The sequence below is a fragment of the Leptonychotes weddellii genome, chromosome 2, assembly GCF_054177405.1.
Source record: "Leptonychotes weddellii isolate Sample4059 chromosome 2, ASM5417740v2, whole genome shotgun sequence".
NCBI lineage: Eukaryota > Metazoa > Chordata > Mammalia > Carnivora > Phocidae > Leptonychotes > Leptonychotes weddellii.
This window is the reverse complement of record NC_138370.1, coordinates 121,357,895-121,374,058: the sequence shown is the minus strand read 5'-3', so window position 1 is coordinate 121,374,058 and position 16,164 is coordinate 121,357,895. Positions and strand designations below refer to the sequence as shown.

Here is a 16,164-nt window from a genome sequence, read left to right as displayed (position 1 = left end):
TTGATTACTGTGGCTTTTGACACATTCCACAACTGGAGGGCCCAGCAGTGTGTATTGCCGGTAAGACAGGAGATGAGCAGCAGCGGGTTGGTAGAAAGAGTATAGGACTAGGCTTCAGGATTGCTGAGTAATAATGTTGTTTTGACCACTAAGTTTTCCATGTGATCATGAGTAATTCGTCTTACCTTTCTGGTTCTCAGGCTTTTTTTTTTTTTCCTCTGTTAGATGAAAGAAACATCTGCCTGCATTACTTATCTCAATGGGTTATTGTGTGGCTAAAATCAGATAAAAACACTGTGCAAGATGAGCACATGGTTTTATCAGTTTATCAAGAGACATATTTCCATATAAATATTACATGTTTTGTTTTAGTAAATGATGATGAGGCTAATTCACCCAGTGATTTTTACTTCTAAAGGTTATGCAGTTCTTGAATTCCTGACTGCAAAATTGAGGCAAGTTTCTTTTACTGGTTCCAACAACTGAGTCCAAAGTTTAACCAGATATTCATTTACTGACATCTTACTAAAAAGGAACATTTGAAGAGTTAGCATAAGATCTGAGATGTAGGTAATCCATTAACAGATTTTTTTTTCATTCTTATTCGTTCCTTCCACAGATATTTTTGAGTACGTACTAGGTGATGAACAGACTAGATGTGGTTCTGAATACAGCTTAGAGTTAAGGTAGCATTAAGATACTAAACTAACAATCACACAAATGGATATGTAATCACAAACTGATAAGAGCTACAAAACATTCTGATGGAGAGGAATGAAAGAAGGAGGGCTCTCTGTTGAAGTGACATTTACTCTGAAACCCAAATGATGAGTAGATTAGTCAGTTGAAAGATTAGTCATTAGAAAGTGGTGGTGGGGGTGGTGGTGGTGAATAAGAATCAGGAGTATTACAGAGGGAAATGCTGGTGTGAAAGTCCCATACTGAAAGTCTGTTGTTTTTTTCACCCAGCATCCCTATCCTTTCTTTCGGTAATCCAAACCTTCTCTCCTGTGGGGAACTCATTGCCTGTTGTTTTGATAGATTCCACTAGATACTTGGGGCGCCTGGGTGGCTCAGTTGTTAAGCGTCTGCCTTCGGCTCAGGTCATGATCTCAGGGTCCTGGGATCGAGCCCCTCATCGGGCTCCCTGCTCGGCGGGAAGACTGCTTCTCTCTCTCCCACTCCCCCTGCTTGTGTTCCCTCTCTCGCTGTGTCTCTCTGTGTCAAATAAATAAATAAATAAATAAAATCTTTTAAAAAAAAGATTCCATTAGATACCTGACTGAGACTGATCACAGCACTCTCCTTCCCAAGCAGTGGTGATTGGTTTGTTTCAAGCTAGCTAGCTAAGATGTTCCCTGGAACTTTTCTTATAGAACATCAAAAAAAACCAGAACCATTTAGCTGTGGTTGTTAAGCTAAGAATGTTTAATAATGTGAGAGTTTGCCCACTGTACAGTGAGAGGGAGCATAGTCCACCCAAGACTACCCTCATTTCTGACAACTGCTAATTTGGTAGTTCCCCAAACTACCCTCACTTCTGATAATTCACCAGGACTCAAAGAACTCATTCAAAGCTGCTATACTCATGAGTACAGTTTATTATAAGGAAAGAATGCAGATTAAAATCAGCCAAAAGAAAAGGCATATTGGCCAGGAGGGTAGCAAACCTGGAGCTTTCAGTTGTCCTCTCCCTGTGGAGTTAGGATAGCATGACTCTCTTGGCATCTATGTGTAACAACACACACACAGTGTCCAGAGTTTTTATTGGGGCTTCATCACCTAAGCATGATTGATTGAACTCAGGGCTGATCTCAGTCTCCAGAAGTCAACTGATGGCACCCTACTCAAAGTCTCCACCCTAAATCACATTGCTGATTTTGCTCAAACCCCCCACCCTAACTCATGTTGTTATGGTCTGGTTGGCCTATGGCCCCCAGGCAAACAGAGACACTCTTATCAAGCATGACATACCAAAGGCTTAGAGATTACTTCCCAGAAGCTGAGGAAAAAGTCTGGACCTCTCTTTGGGTAAGATTAATTTTTCACTGCACAAATAGACATCTCTGACAGTGGCTATCTTGCCCGTATGATGACAGTCCATGTTAAGAAGGAATTCAAAGATAAGCAAAGCTAAAAAATGAAGCAACAGGGCATTAAAGTCATAACTTGAGTTCTTGGAATAAGTCATGCCTGAAGTCAGCTGCTTATTGGGCTTCACACTTATGTGAGCTACTATATTTCCTTTTTGCTTCAGTTTGAGTTGATTTTTGTTCTTGCAGTTAGAGAGGTTCTGAGGTAGGAAAGAACTTGCTGATTTCAAAGATTTGGGAGCAAAGCTGGAATATAATGAGCAAAAGGACGTGAGTGCTAGATAAGTCTAAAGACATTGCAGGGGCGAGATCATGTGAGGATTTGTATGCTATATTAAGGATCAGGGAATTTATCCTAAGTGCAGTGGGAATTTTCTGAAGGATTTTAAAAGGAAAGTGGCGTTATCTGACATATGTTTGTAATCATATATATGGAGAATGGAAGGGGTTGTGGGGAAGAGTGGAGATGAAGAGTAGCTACATTTGAGAAAAATAAGGAGGTGAAATGGCAAGATATGATGATTGATTGGTTATGGGTGGTGAGAAAGAAGGATGTACCAAAAATTACCCTCAGGTTTCTGGCACGAGCCACTGGGTGGATGGAAGTACCATTTATTGAGATGTAAAATGGAGGGGTAGGAGTTGGAGATCAGTTTTGGATATGATAAATTTAAAAAGCCTGTGAGTCATTCCTGTAAGAGATTGGTTTCAAGGAACCAAGAGAAGATAGTATGTAGTGAAGGCAGAAGTGACCTAGGTCAAATCCTGAGAATTACAATAAGAACCAAAGAGTGTCTGCTGGATTTAGAAACATGGCAGTTATTAAGGACTTTGGCAAGAGCAGTTTTAAATGAGGGTGGCAAAGAAGCCATATAGATTGGGGTAAAGAATGAAAGGGAAGCAAGCAATGAAGACTTTACATAGACAACTTTCCTAATACAATTGTCTGTGAAAAGAAGTAAAGAGAAAACTGAGCAGGCACGTGGAGTCAAAGGTAGGTTTTTAGGGGGTGTGGTGTTGGTTGTAAGTTGGGAGATGCTTGGTTATGTCTGAATGCAGATAGATTCCACTAAAGAGAAATGTGGAAGATGTAAAGAAAAATAATGTGCTAGTTAGGGTAATGATTAATGATAACCCACTATGACAAAAGGATACAGCAATATATAATAGGTCAGATGCAATAGAAATTTCTCACTCATATAAAGTTCTTAAGACAGAAGCTCTTAATGGCAGGTGGGACTCTCCAACTGATGATTCAGAGACCCAGGCTCCAGCCATTTTGTGGACCCCTCCCTCACCTTTAGTATCTGGGTTCCATGTTTGCTGTGCCCCTTTTATCAAGTAAGCAGAAGGGAGAAGAACCATTCCTTCTTTTTAAGCTACTTGGTCAAGAAGTGATCCACATCACTTCTGATCACATTATATTGACAAGAACTAAAGGCAAGGGAGGTTGGGGAACATGGTTTCTGGCTGGCCAGCTACTTTCTAGCAACAACCGTATACTGCAGAAGGAGAAGCCTGAATTTAGAAGGACGATCATTTCGGCTGCAGGTAATAACCAATTGAACACATTCTCTGAGAAGGCAGGACAGAGCAGGCTCCAGAACACATGTGGATGAATTTGCCTTTGAAAGGAGGAGGGACAAATCCTTCATTGTAAGGGAAGGACGAAGAAGAAAATGAGGGCTTGTATTTTTATCACCAAGCACTTACAGTGAGTGCCAATTAGAGGAACAGAATAAGGGTAATAGATGTTGAAACCTGGTTGTGCCCAAATTTGGAGCCCTCATCCTCTCTTCCAGAATTTGGCTAAAGAATAAGGACTGCTGGCCACCTACTTTAGCAAGAATTTTTACCAATATCGTAGAATATATAAGTAGGCATGGCTGATCCTGGAGAAAGTTAAGATCAATTCCTTTGGGGACTAGTCCCCACCATTTTTTACCTCTGTCATGATAACCTAAAAGAAAAACTTGGAGAGAATGAAGTTTTGTCTTAAAACGAACACATTTTAAAACAGCCAAAGGCTTTGCCCTCCCTTGAATGTAATAGCATAAAAAAACAAACTGAAATCTTGCTAAAAGTAACCTGCGGGGAGGAAGCTAAAGATGAACAAGAACTTGCTCTCAGCCTTGGGGAAGCCAGTGGGGAGCTGATCAGGAGCTGGGGCAGGTTAGCGAGCTTTGACTCTACAGCTAGAGGTGAAGACCGCAGCACACATTCAGAAAGCCCTGCTATACTAAGCTTCACGATCTTGGCTTCCGGACAAGAGAGAGAACTTGTGACTGAAAGGGACACTCCAAAAAGAATTTCAATGAGGCACAACTTGAGGAAAAACAATAAGTTGCCCAGATTGCTTGGATCATGGACAGAGGGTTTGGCATGTGGACTGAATGTCATCAGCTGAGAACACAGCCTTGGTGGGTAGCTACGGAGCCTGTTGCTCACGTGGTCCCCTCGGGCTGGCTTCCTGGTGAATACTATTTGTGAGTGCCAATCCACTCTCCTCTGTTGGCTGTTTTTTCCTCCTTCCAAATGATTCCCACGGAATCTTTCCCACCCTAGGCACTGTGATGTTCTTTACTAAGATGTCATCATAGTTTGGCTTTGTACACAACTTTCCTTCGAGATGCATGGCAATACTGATGGTATGAATATAAAATGGCTCAACCCTTTGGAGAATTATTTGGCAGTCCCTTACAATGATAAACCTACATGCACCCTGTCACCTAAGTGTTCCATTCCTCGGCATTTACCAAAGGGCGATAAAAACCTATGCTAACACAGACTTTCATAAAATGTTCATAGCAGCTTTAGTCATAAAAGCCAAAAGCTATACATAACCTAAACGTCCACCAACAGGAGAATGGATGAGCAGATTGTGGTACATCCGTACAATGGATTACTTCTCGACAATAAAAAGAAACGTATTACTGATAAATGCAACAACACGGATGAATCTCAAAAATAGTATGTTGAGTGAAGAAAGCCAAACACAGACACACATACACACAAAATCATACAGTATGTTTCTGGGGCGACAAAAGTGTTCCATATCTTGTTTTGGGTAGTGGTTGCATGGGTGTATAAAGCTGTCGAAACCCATCCAACTGAACATTTAAGATCAATGTTGTTTCTCGAATATAAATCATACCTCAATAAAAATAAATCATCTTCCTTTGTGAAATGCTGTTAACATACTCTTCGCATATTCTTAGGTGTCAAGTGCTTGAAAATAGGCTTCCTGTCTCATCTCATCCCTTATAATGGCGCATGAGGTAAATCCCAGAATTCAGAGGCAAACACCAACAAATGAATGGGGGGAAATTGGAGGGGGAGACGAACCATGAAACACTATGGACTCTGAGAAACAAACTGAGGGTTTTAGAGGGGAGGGGGGATGGGTTAGCCAGGGGATGGGTATTAAAGAGGGCACATACTGAATGGAGCACTGGGTGTTATACGCAAACAATGAATCATGGAACACTACATCAAAAACTAATGATGTAATGTATGGTGATTAACATAACATAATAATAATAATAAAAAACAAAGGTACAAGACAAAATGCAACTGAACCAAGGAAGAAACCGGGTGAGCGCTGGGGCCCCGCCAAGTGGCACTGAGGTTAAACTCTGCTGGCTCTTTGGCCAAAAACAGACCCCTCTTCTTGTGTGGCCTGGAAAGAGGTCAGTACTAATTCAGCTTTATTGGCCCCTGGAGTTTATGCAGAGAGAATTCAGCAGGAGTTGACCCCTGTAGTCTTTTGTGTAGTCCTCCTGAACTATGGATTCGGCGTCTGGTGAGAACCTGCCTCCCGGTTCATAGATGGTAGAGAAGAGTCCCTTCCCTGAATTCCTATTGTGTTCTTAGCTGCACCATAAAACTCAGCATTCATTTAATGCTAATATAATATTTATTAGGCAGCCAATATAATGAAATGGTTAAAAGCATGATCTTGGTAGTCAGAGACCTGAGTGCAAATTCTGTGACTCATTATCTGTCTAAATTTGGACGATGCACTCAAACTCCCTAAGGTTCAATAACCTTTTGTGCTGGACAGGGGGATTTCCAAGAGGGAAGGCTGAAGAGGGATGTACTATACTTGCCAAATTTACCAATCAGTTTCACCTTCTTGGCAGGAGTGTGGGGTTGGTAGGGGAGAGCAGGGCTGTTGTGCTAATAGCAAGAAAACATCAGCAGTGGGGACAAGGCGTTCTCCCCCTTGCCATTTGTATGCAAGTTCATCATTTTCAAAGCTTGTCCATCTATATTACCTACTGTGAAACAGGTACTATTATACACACTTTATAAATACAGAAAATGAGAATCAAGATCTGTGTCTATACCAACATAAAGCTGACAACAAGCAGCTACACCTTCTATAAATAAACAAAGGCTTTTCAATAATTTTTATTAATGTCTAATATGGGCAAATACTTTTCATTTTTATTGGAGAATTAAATACATAAAAATGCCATCAGTGGACACTTTGATAAATTTTGACAAGTTGAACATATACAAGCAGTCATCACCTAAATTAAGAAATTGAACTATTCCAGCACATCCAAAGACCTCTCTCAGCCTCGTGCCCCCTTTAGTCAACAGAACAACCTTTCAAAAATAACCATATTTTGACTTCTGCTATGGACTGAATGTTTATGTCCTTCTCCAAATTTGTATGTTGAAAATCTAGGCCCCAGTGTGATGATATTTGGATGTAGGCCCTTTGGAATTGATTGGAATGAATGCTCTTATGAAGGAGACCCCAGGGAGCTCCCTTGTCCCCTCTGTGATGTGAGGACACAGCAAGAAGACCCTGTCTCTGAACCAGGAAGCAGGTTCTCACCAGACACTGAATCTGCCGGTCCCCTAATCTTGGACTCCCCAGCCTCCAGAACCGTAAGAAATAAGTGCTTGTTGCTTCATCCACCCAGTCAGTGGTGTTCTGTTATAGCAGCCTGAACCAACTAAGACAACATCTAACACCCAAATTAATGGTGTCTGTTTTTGACCTGTGTATAAATGGAATCACATGGAATCACACATGAGCACTCTTTTGTGTCCATTGCTTTCATTCAGTTTTGTGAGATTCATTCGTGTGGTCGTGACTTCTACATCCTCATTGCTGTACGGTCTCCCACTGGGAGGACAGACATGGTGTGTCTATCCATCCTCAGTGGAGGGGCATTTGGGTAGTTCCCAGTTGGGGACTTTTATGATTCGTGCTGTTAGTAACAGTCTGTTGGTGACCAAATCCATGTGTTTCTGTTTGGTGGAGCTGCGGGGTGCCAGGTTTTATGTTCAGCTAGAGCAGACCCTGTTAAACAGTTGTCCAGAGGATCTGTACCTATTTACACTCCTACCAGGAGCAAGTCCTTTTGTTCCAATACTTGTTACTACTGGTCATTTCCATGTTAGCCATTTAGATGGCGCTGGGGCACGTTTCGTCTTCAGTTTGATTTCAGTACCAATTGTTGGCAGCTTTTTCTTTTTCTTTCTTTCTTTTTTTTAATTTTTGATTGTGGCTTGAATTTCATGCTTTCCTTTCACGCAATGGCTGAGACACTTTCATCCAGTTTCTTCTTTTTACTTAAAATTGCCTATCCTACAGGAGATTCTGATGAGTTCTTTCTTGTTTTTTTTCCAGCTCATCTTTCCTTTGTTTTCTTTCCCTAATTGTTGCTTTCTGTCTCTCTTACATGTCCTCCACGGCCCCCTTGAGGGCCACTCCTCCAGGTGACTCTGCAGCATTCATCAGAGCGCCCAGTCCTGAGGATCTCAACCTTGTGTGGATCCTCAGGGCCCCTGGGTTCAAATTTTCTCCCCTCTCTAGTCTAGTCTCGTTCATGCCCATCCTGGGACTAGTTCTACTCCCACTTCTTCAGTAAGTCAGGCCCTAAAAACTCTCAGGTATCAAGAATAATTAACCGTTCTTGAGAGTTTATAGTAGCCAGAAACTTCACAATATTCCTACACACTACACAAAAATCCTACACTTAACAGGTGAGGACATAAAGACACAGTTAAGAAAATTTCCCAGTTCAAACCATTAGTAACTGACAGAACCATGATTCAAACAGCTCATCTAAGCCCAGAGTGCATGCTCTTAGGACTTTGGTGAATTTATGAAGCTACAAAATCCTACAAAATCCCTATTGTCTGTTCCACTCATCTGATGGTTATATTTAGATCCTTGTATCCTTGGCCATCCTTTTATTTCCAGCACCATGATTTTGAACCTTTAGGATCTTCTATTTGATTCTGTAGGGCATGTAAAGAGTGGGAATATTGACTGAAAAGGAGATAAAAGTAAAAACAAAACTCCTGTGTGAGAAAGAATAGCGTAAATGAAAAGACAGATGACAAACCAGAGGAAGAGTAAAATAGATGACAAAGATTTAATATCTTATTACATAAAACCCTTTTATAAATCCATAAGGGAAAAGGCAAGCAACCTATTAGCTAAATAATTTTTTTAAAGGATAACATAAGAGTAAAGTAAGCAATTCACATTGGTGGAGATGACTAATTCACAAAAAGTTTTACTTCACTGGTAATCAAATGAATGAAAATTAAAATGATTTTTTACTTTTTTAAAAGATTTTTTTTACTTATATGAGATTGAGAGAGAGCACACCAGCTGGGAGGAGAGGGAGAAGAAGGCTCCCCGCTGAGCAGGGAGCCCAAAGCAGGTCTCGATCCCAGGACCCTGGGATCATGACCTGAGCCAAAGGCAGATGCTTGACCCACTGAGCCACCCAGGCACCCCTGATTTCTTTCTTTTAACAGAGGTGGCCTGGCCAGAAGAGCATAACCCACCTTCAGGTGGTTGGGACGCAGGTAGAGAGTAGGTCTCCAAGGTGGGGGCTGAACTGCTCTGGCTTGTGGGGAGACAAAGGGATTCCCCACTCCAAGTCCTGTCTTCCCTGCTTTGGGACTCAGTGTCCCGCCATCTCGTAGGTAAAGTTACTGGGGTTCGGCCTGGCCCAGTGAGTGTGGGTCCTGCTCAGGGTGTCCTGGTGTTCGTTTCACCTATACATAAAGATGTATTAGCATATATATTAATGTAAAAGCATATGCTTTATACTTTATACTTCCCTATACTATTTATCTATTTATTTTGCAAGGACTCTGTGTTAGTTTTATCCCTTCTTAAAGTTATTTCTGTCTCAGGAAAACAAGAGTGTACATCACCCCTTCTGGGAGGCAATATCAGAGTCTCAACCTCACTGGAGTCTGATGGTAGGGGTCCAACAGTTTGGGGGCAAAGAGTGACAATTTCTAAGAAACCATTTATCATTCACTCGATTTTTTTAGAAACTCAATTTTCTGACAGTGTGTTTCTGGTGTGAATTAGTCATGTCTGGACTCTGTCTTCAGGACCCAGCAAATTGCTTCCCTTCCTCCCCTTTTTGTCCTGAGGATACAAGAGGGCCTACAAATCAGCTTTCTAGGCTTACCCACAGGATTATCTGTCCCATCCAGATCCCAGCAGACTGCGTGCATTTCGACCATTCGGGTGTCCAGCCTTTCAGATGACCTATTAAAAATCTGCATTAGGGCGCCTGGGTGGCTCAGTTGGTTGAGCGACTGCCTTCGGCTCAGGTCATGATCCTGGAGTCCCTGGATCGAGTCCCGCATCGGGCTCCCTGCTCGGCGGGGAGTCTGCTTCTCCCTCTGACCCTCCCAACCCTCCCCCCTCTCATGTGCTCTCTCTCTCAGTCTCTCTCTCTCAAATGAATGAATAAAATCTTTAAAAAAAAAAAAAAAAAAAATCTGCATTACATGCTGATGCAACACCTGGCAAAAATCTCACTGTGACCTCAGACCCCAGCTTCCTCCCCTCTGACTCCTCTCCGGCCTTCTCCACTTTCAGCCGTGAGTTTACTAATCTTCACAGGAGACTCTTCGTAGTAAATAGTATTGTCTATCATCTATCGAGTGTTAACGTTTATGCCAGGAATTGACATATGATTTTATTTTTATCCTCCCAACAATCCTTTTAGTTTAGTATAATTACTATTTTACAGATGAAAAAAACAAGGGACATCAAGAAGAGCACAGCCAGGATTCAAAGTCACATCTGTCTGGCTTTCTTCCGATCTGGAATCTTTCTCCCCTCAGCTTTTCCTTTGCCAGGAGAAACCCCTGACTTTGTTCTCTGCTAAAGGTTGGATTGCTACCACCCCCAGGTGATTTGCTCTCTCTTTTGATCATGTCTGTGAAAGCTGTGAACAGTTTCCTTGCATTGTTATCTGCTTAGATACCTGTATGCTCAGACCTGCCCACTCGTCATTTCCTGAATGTTTACTCTCAACACCTGTGAATCCAGAGCAGCCCAATGAAGAGACCCCCCCCACCTGTCTCCAGTAATGCCTAGCATCAAATCTGTTTCAAGTTTGAGTGACAAGATACTTCGTGCTTCTCTTGATGGAAAGACTAGGCCCTACCAGAGTATATTTGTGTTTTAAGAGAACAGTGTATCCAAGCAAATCTCTAACACAAGAAAATTTTCTTTTTTAAAAAAAATATATTTATTTTTTTATTGAGGGGAGGATTGGGGGGCGGAATGTGAGCAGGAGGAGAGGCAGAGGCGGAGAGAGAGAGAGAATCCCAAGCAGACTCACAGAGCCCGACGCAAGGCTCCATCTCACGATTGGGAGATCATGACCTGAACCGACACCAACAGTCAGACACTCAGGTGCCCCAACACAAGAAAATTTTCTTTTCTTCTTTGTTTTTTTTTAAAGATTTTATTTATTTTTTTGAACACAGAGAGACCCATAAAAGAGAGAACACAAGCAGGGGGAGTAGGAGAGGGAGAAGCAGGCTTCCCGCGGAGCAGGGAGCCCGATGTGGGGCTTGATCCCAGGACCCTGGGATCATGACCTGAGCTGAAGGCAGATGCTCAACCGACTGAGCCACTCAGGCGCCCTAAGAAAATTTTCTAAAAGGAAGAAATTCAGAACAGGGTAGAGAGTGGCACAACTAATCCTTGTTTTACAAAAAAGGAAGCAGAGTCTCAGAAAATTCGTTGGCTTAGCCTAAAGCACAACATGTGAAAATGAAGCTCTACCTGCTAATCACTGACTCCAAGCCTCACCCTTTTTCTGCCCCCACCCGGTGCCCATCTTCATCAGCCACGGGCCTGCACTGAAGCTTTCCTTCCCTGGGGCCTGTGGGAGAGCCGCTTCCTCAGTGTCCTGGAGAGGGACTGGGACAGGACTCCCCTCCACCCCTCCAATGCTTTGCGCCATCAAGGCTCACAGTGAACCCTCTGGATGAGTAAAAGTGTTGTTAAGAACACCCTACCCGTCACAACATTTTAGGTGTCATTATTATTTTATGAGCTAAAATGCTTAGCTCTTTATTACCAATCTCTCAATTTTCCACCAAGGCTATGCTCCCTACAGTACTTCTAAATTCCATAAACTATTTCATCCATACATTCATCCAGTAAGTGTCAAAGCATAAGGAATGCTAGGTCCTAGGGAGAGAAAGAGCCCCCTACTCCATAGAACTACGGGGTTAATTTTATAAAATTATTTGTTCCAAATTCACTGGACTCTCCTTGACTTCCAAGCTTACTCTCTCTCCCCCAAGGCCAGGGCGAGCCTGTATTCTTGTGACTCTTGGACAGTCAACCATTTATAAGAACAAATCCTGCTACACTGGTGAGCTGGCTTCCCCTGACCCGCGCCACCCCACGTGTGCACACTGGCTTTGTGTTCTGACCCTGGCAGCGCTCACCAACAGCTTGTATGATCCAAGAGCATCAAGCCAAATCACTGCTGTCATCTTTACTCCCTGGTCCCATCCAACAACATTGTTTCACTTCCACACTCCATGCCTTCTGCTCTGGGGCTCCTTTGTCACGGTGCCCACATTTAGCACCCCGCCTTGGTGGGGAATGCCACAGACTTGCACCCACTCACTGCTTCCACTGTTGACCTGAAATCCACCTGCTTTAGGGACAGGTGGAGGGGCCAGGGGCATAGTCCCAAAGTATACCTGATTTCATGTTTGCCTCCTAGCACCTAGAACAGTCTCTAGTATATGGTGGAAACTTAGCAAATATGTGTTGAAGGAAGGGAGGAGCCAAATACTGAAGTGACTTGTGTAAGGGATCTAGTTTAGAAGAGAACTAGATGAGAATCCTGACTCCCTAAGTCCCAGATCAGTGCCCATTCAACTCTACCACCCTCAGCTTACAGTAGCCTCCTACCGGAAGCAAAAGGAAGATGGATAAGAACAAGGGAAGGAGGAGAGAATATAGAAGAGAAAGCACAAGTAAGATTTGGGGTTGAATGTATGAGTGGCATAACAGCAAGACAGAGCTGACCGTTTCTGGATCTAAGGTAGTCTGCTCCAAAGAAGATCAGTTACATTTATGGATAAATGATCTGTTGCCCAAATTCTCATCCTTGGAACAGGCCTGGATGACACTTGACTCCAGGCATAATAAAAGTAGCTTAAAATTCATATTTATAAAACTTAAATGTGGCCATTTACCTTGCATCCCACTTCCAGTTATCAAGATTTTTTTATTTATTTATTTTTTTTTAAAGATTTTATTTATTTATTTGAGAGAGAGAATGAGAGACAGCACAAGAGGGAAGAGGGTCAGAGGGAGAAGCAAGCCCCCCGCCGAGCAGGGAGCCCGATGCAGGACTCGATCCCGGGACTCCAGGATCATGACCTGAGCCGAAGGCAGTCGCTTAACCAACTGAGCCACCCAGGCGCCCTATCAAGATTTTTTTAAAATCTCATTTAAAAAAATAAATATGACCTTTTCCTACCCATCCCAGCAAGGGCAATGTCTCTTAAGTTATTATTGTTTTCATTGCTGTTACTTTAAACATCCTCGGTGGATCAAGCATATTAGATATTAGTTATTTTGATTTAATTAGCATGCATCAAATAATATTAGAAACACCAGGGGAAATTTGAGAAATTTTGTTTCAGAATGTGACTTAGATGTTGTTTTTATGTCCACAAGGTATTGACTGTACTGTTGACCAAGACTGAGGCCTGGGGAAGAGAAATGGTGTTATTTAAAAAAAAAAAAAATTGACAATACAGACAGGAGGTCTGTCAGAGTTTGACAAAATGGTTTTGGAAAGTAGATTTTTTACTTAATGGGAAAAATGTTATACTGAAAACTATAAAACGATAAATACTTCCTATAATTCCATGGACAGTTATTTTATATTTTAGTATATAGTTATTCAACATTCGCCAAATAGGTGTATTTTCTAAGAAATCTCAAATTATCAAAAACCACAAACAGGTAACACCGAGCGAGGCTGGAGAGGGGTGGCTGAGGAGGAGGAATGGGAGAGAAAATTTTCATTACAGAAATACTACTATGTACCTTTAAGTTTTGTCCTTTGTGAATGTATCTCCTGTCAAAAATAAATCACATGTAAACTTAAAACCAAGATTTAAAAAACATTTTAATGGGAACAGAAAGTTGTAGACTCACAGTAGAATAGGCTTTTTTTTCTACAGTAATTTCAATAATAAATGTCTTCATAGCTGCAAGTGTATTTGGTTATTGCAGCTTTAAAAAAAATGGCGGATCAAGAACTACAATAACAAACACAAACTCTTCCTTCCTTGCCCTTTTCCCCACATAGTCAGAACCCTCTGAAGTCCTACCACTTCTGCTGTGCACTTCTGTTTGAGGCTCCATCTGAAATAGCTAGGGTAAGCAGCAGCTTTTTCTCTATTCTGATGATGCTAGTTCTGATTAGTTCTAGTTATTACTAAGAGTGGTTCATATAAATTATGTTCCACAATTAGGAAATTGTGCTATATCCAGTTCTTGTTATGGACACTAGCTATGGGGGATGTCATGTCCCAAATTATTTTTCTAAACAATTTTTTCCAGGTGTGTGTACACATACTTTTACATAGAAGTTATTTTTTATTTTGCTTTGTTTTTACCGAAAAAAAGGATCACAGTAAACATACTACTTTAGACATTTTTTTTAAACCCCACAATGCATTTGGAAACTCTTTCATGATAATGTAGAAATACACTATCTTTTTAATTCATCACATCCCATTTTATCTACCCACAATAATAGTTTAATCCCCTAGACATGCATATTTATTTTCTTTTAAAGAAATTAATACTTCAAGAATTTGCTTCTTTCATTCCACAGGGTTCTATCTTTTCAGTACCTTTACCGTGCTAGTATATGAACTATTAAAGTGGATGTTATTTCACTATCATTTAAAGATAGACACTCCGGCCAATGAAGGTTGAGATTCCTATAGGCCATAGCAACCCTGGGAGATAATTGCCTTCGCTGAAGCTATGACAAACCCAGGAGTAACTGAGGTCCACCCAAGGAAGGTATGAGTTGTGCATGACTCAACATTCTCCGATCTTTATTTAATCAAGTGCAAGGCATTGTGCTAAGGAAGAGGGAGGGAAACTAAACTGGGTCACTCTAATGGTCCAGGACACTTACAATCCAGCAGGGAAATATACATGCATAAGGCATACCGAAATAAGTATGATACCGGAAAGACTAGTAGGTAAGACCAAAAAAGTAAATAAACAAAAGTGTTCTAAGAAACACAGAAGAACAGATTAAATTAGGCTGGGGAAGGCAGCAGTAGAGTTGCTCTCAGAAGAGCAGGTGGGATTGCAACCAAGAGAAGAGAGAGAAGAGGCTCTAAGGAGTTAACAAGAGTCTAGGCTGTTGACATCGGCTTGATTCAAGCTGCTCAGAGCTGTAAAGCCTTTCTCCTGTTCTCACTCTGATCTTTTTAGTTCTCTCCTCCTGAGGCTGCTATGTTTCTGGGCACGCCCAGAGGATCTTCAGCCTTTACAAACCGGTTGTGCAGAGCCTGGCATTTCAATAAGAAACAAAGTGCTGAGTAACAACATGAAGTCAATCCATTGCTTGCCAAGAGCTGGGAGGCCTGGGTGGTTTCCCAATCTTAAAGAGGCAGAAAAATATTAAAGCCAGACTCCCAGGGAAAAGCCTGGATGGATTTACCAAACGAGAAAAGGCTATGTGCTCACTGATTTAGGGTAGCAGCCCCACCTGTGATTACTCTCATTCGTTCCCAGGTCAGATGGATGAATGTAGCTCTCAGTCATTTTGCCTTTCTTCCATGACAGACTAACATATCCCTAAATGGCTTACTTTTGTGAAGAATCTTTCATGCCCCATAGAGCAGAGACAATTTTCAGTCAGTCCTGGGTCAAAGAGGAAAAGTTGAAGAGATCTCAACAGGAAATGACTCTGCTATGAAGCATTCAGAGTATAAGTGAACAACAGTCTGGCACAAAGGATGAGTTTTAGGTGTCCCGGAAACAATAAGGGCCCACTGCCCGCTCCAATGGTAAAACCCCAGTCTGATGAAAGGTACCAGTGCTCCAGAGGAGATCACACCTGGACCCATCACACCTGTGTCACAAGTCTTCTACCAGCCCAGCTAGTATTCAACATCCTGGGGCCTTTTGTCTGATGACTCATGTTTGACCACTTGTTCTAGGAACAGGGGACCAAGTATTTGGGAGCCCTCATGGAGTCTGTAACTGAAATGACAGACAGAGCAACCCAAGGAGGACTGGGGCCAACTCAGAAATTTGTTTTAATCTTCACTTAAAATTTAAAAATTTTAAAAATATGATTATAAAAATCATATCTACTCCTGATGGAATATTTGGAAAATCAGAAATATATAGCATAGGAAAAAACCACAAGTTCACCACTGACAAATATTGAGTGTATTTATTTTCATTCTGTGTTCTCTGCACACACGAATATATAAAATTAGGATCACATGATACATATATGGTTTTATGTTAATTTTCATCTAACACTGTACTATAGTCCTTTCCCATGTTATTAAGTATTATTATAAACATTGTTTCTAATGGCTGTACAATATTATATTCTACAGGTATAGATGGCAATTTATTTAAACAGTCCACTTCTTGGGGCACTTATATTGCTTCTAGGATTTTTCCTTTTTATAAATAACACTGTGATAAATATCTGTACATATAAATATTTTACTATAATCAAATGTATTTCCTTAG

General features: G+C 41.5%; 1 protein-coding gene across 1 annotated transcript in view; it reads left to right on the top strand.

Annotated features, from left to right (window-relative positions):
* The window catches only part of ANXA3 (annexin A3), a 295,648-nt gene that overhangs the window by 62,195 nt on the left and 217,289 nt on the right, over positions 1-16,164 (top strand). The window lies entirely within an intron of this gene.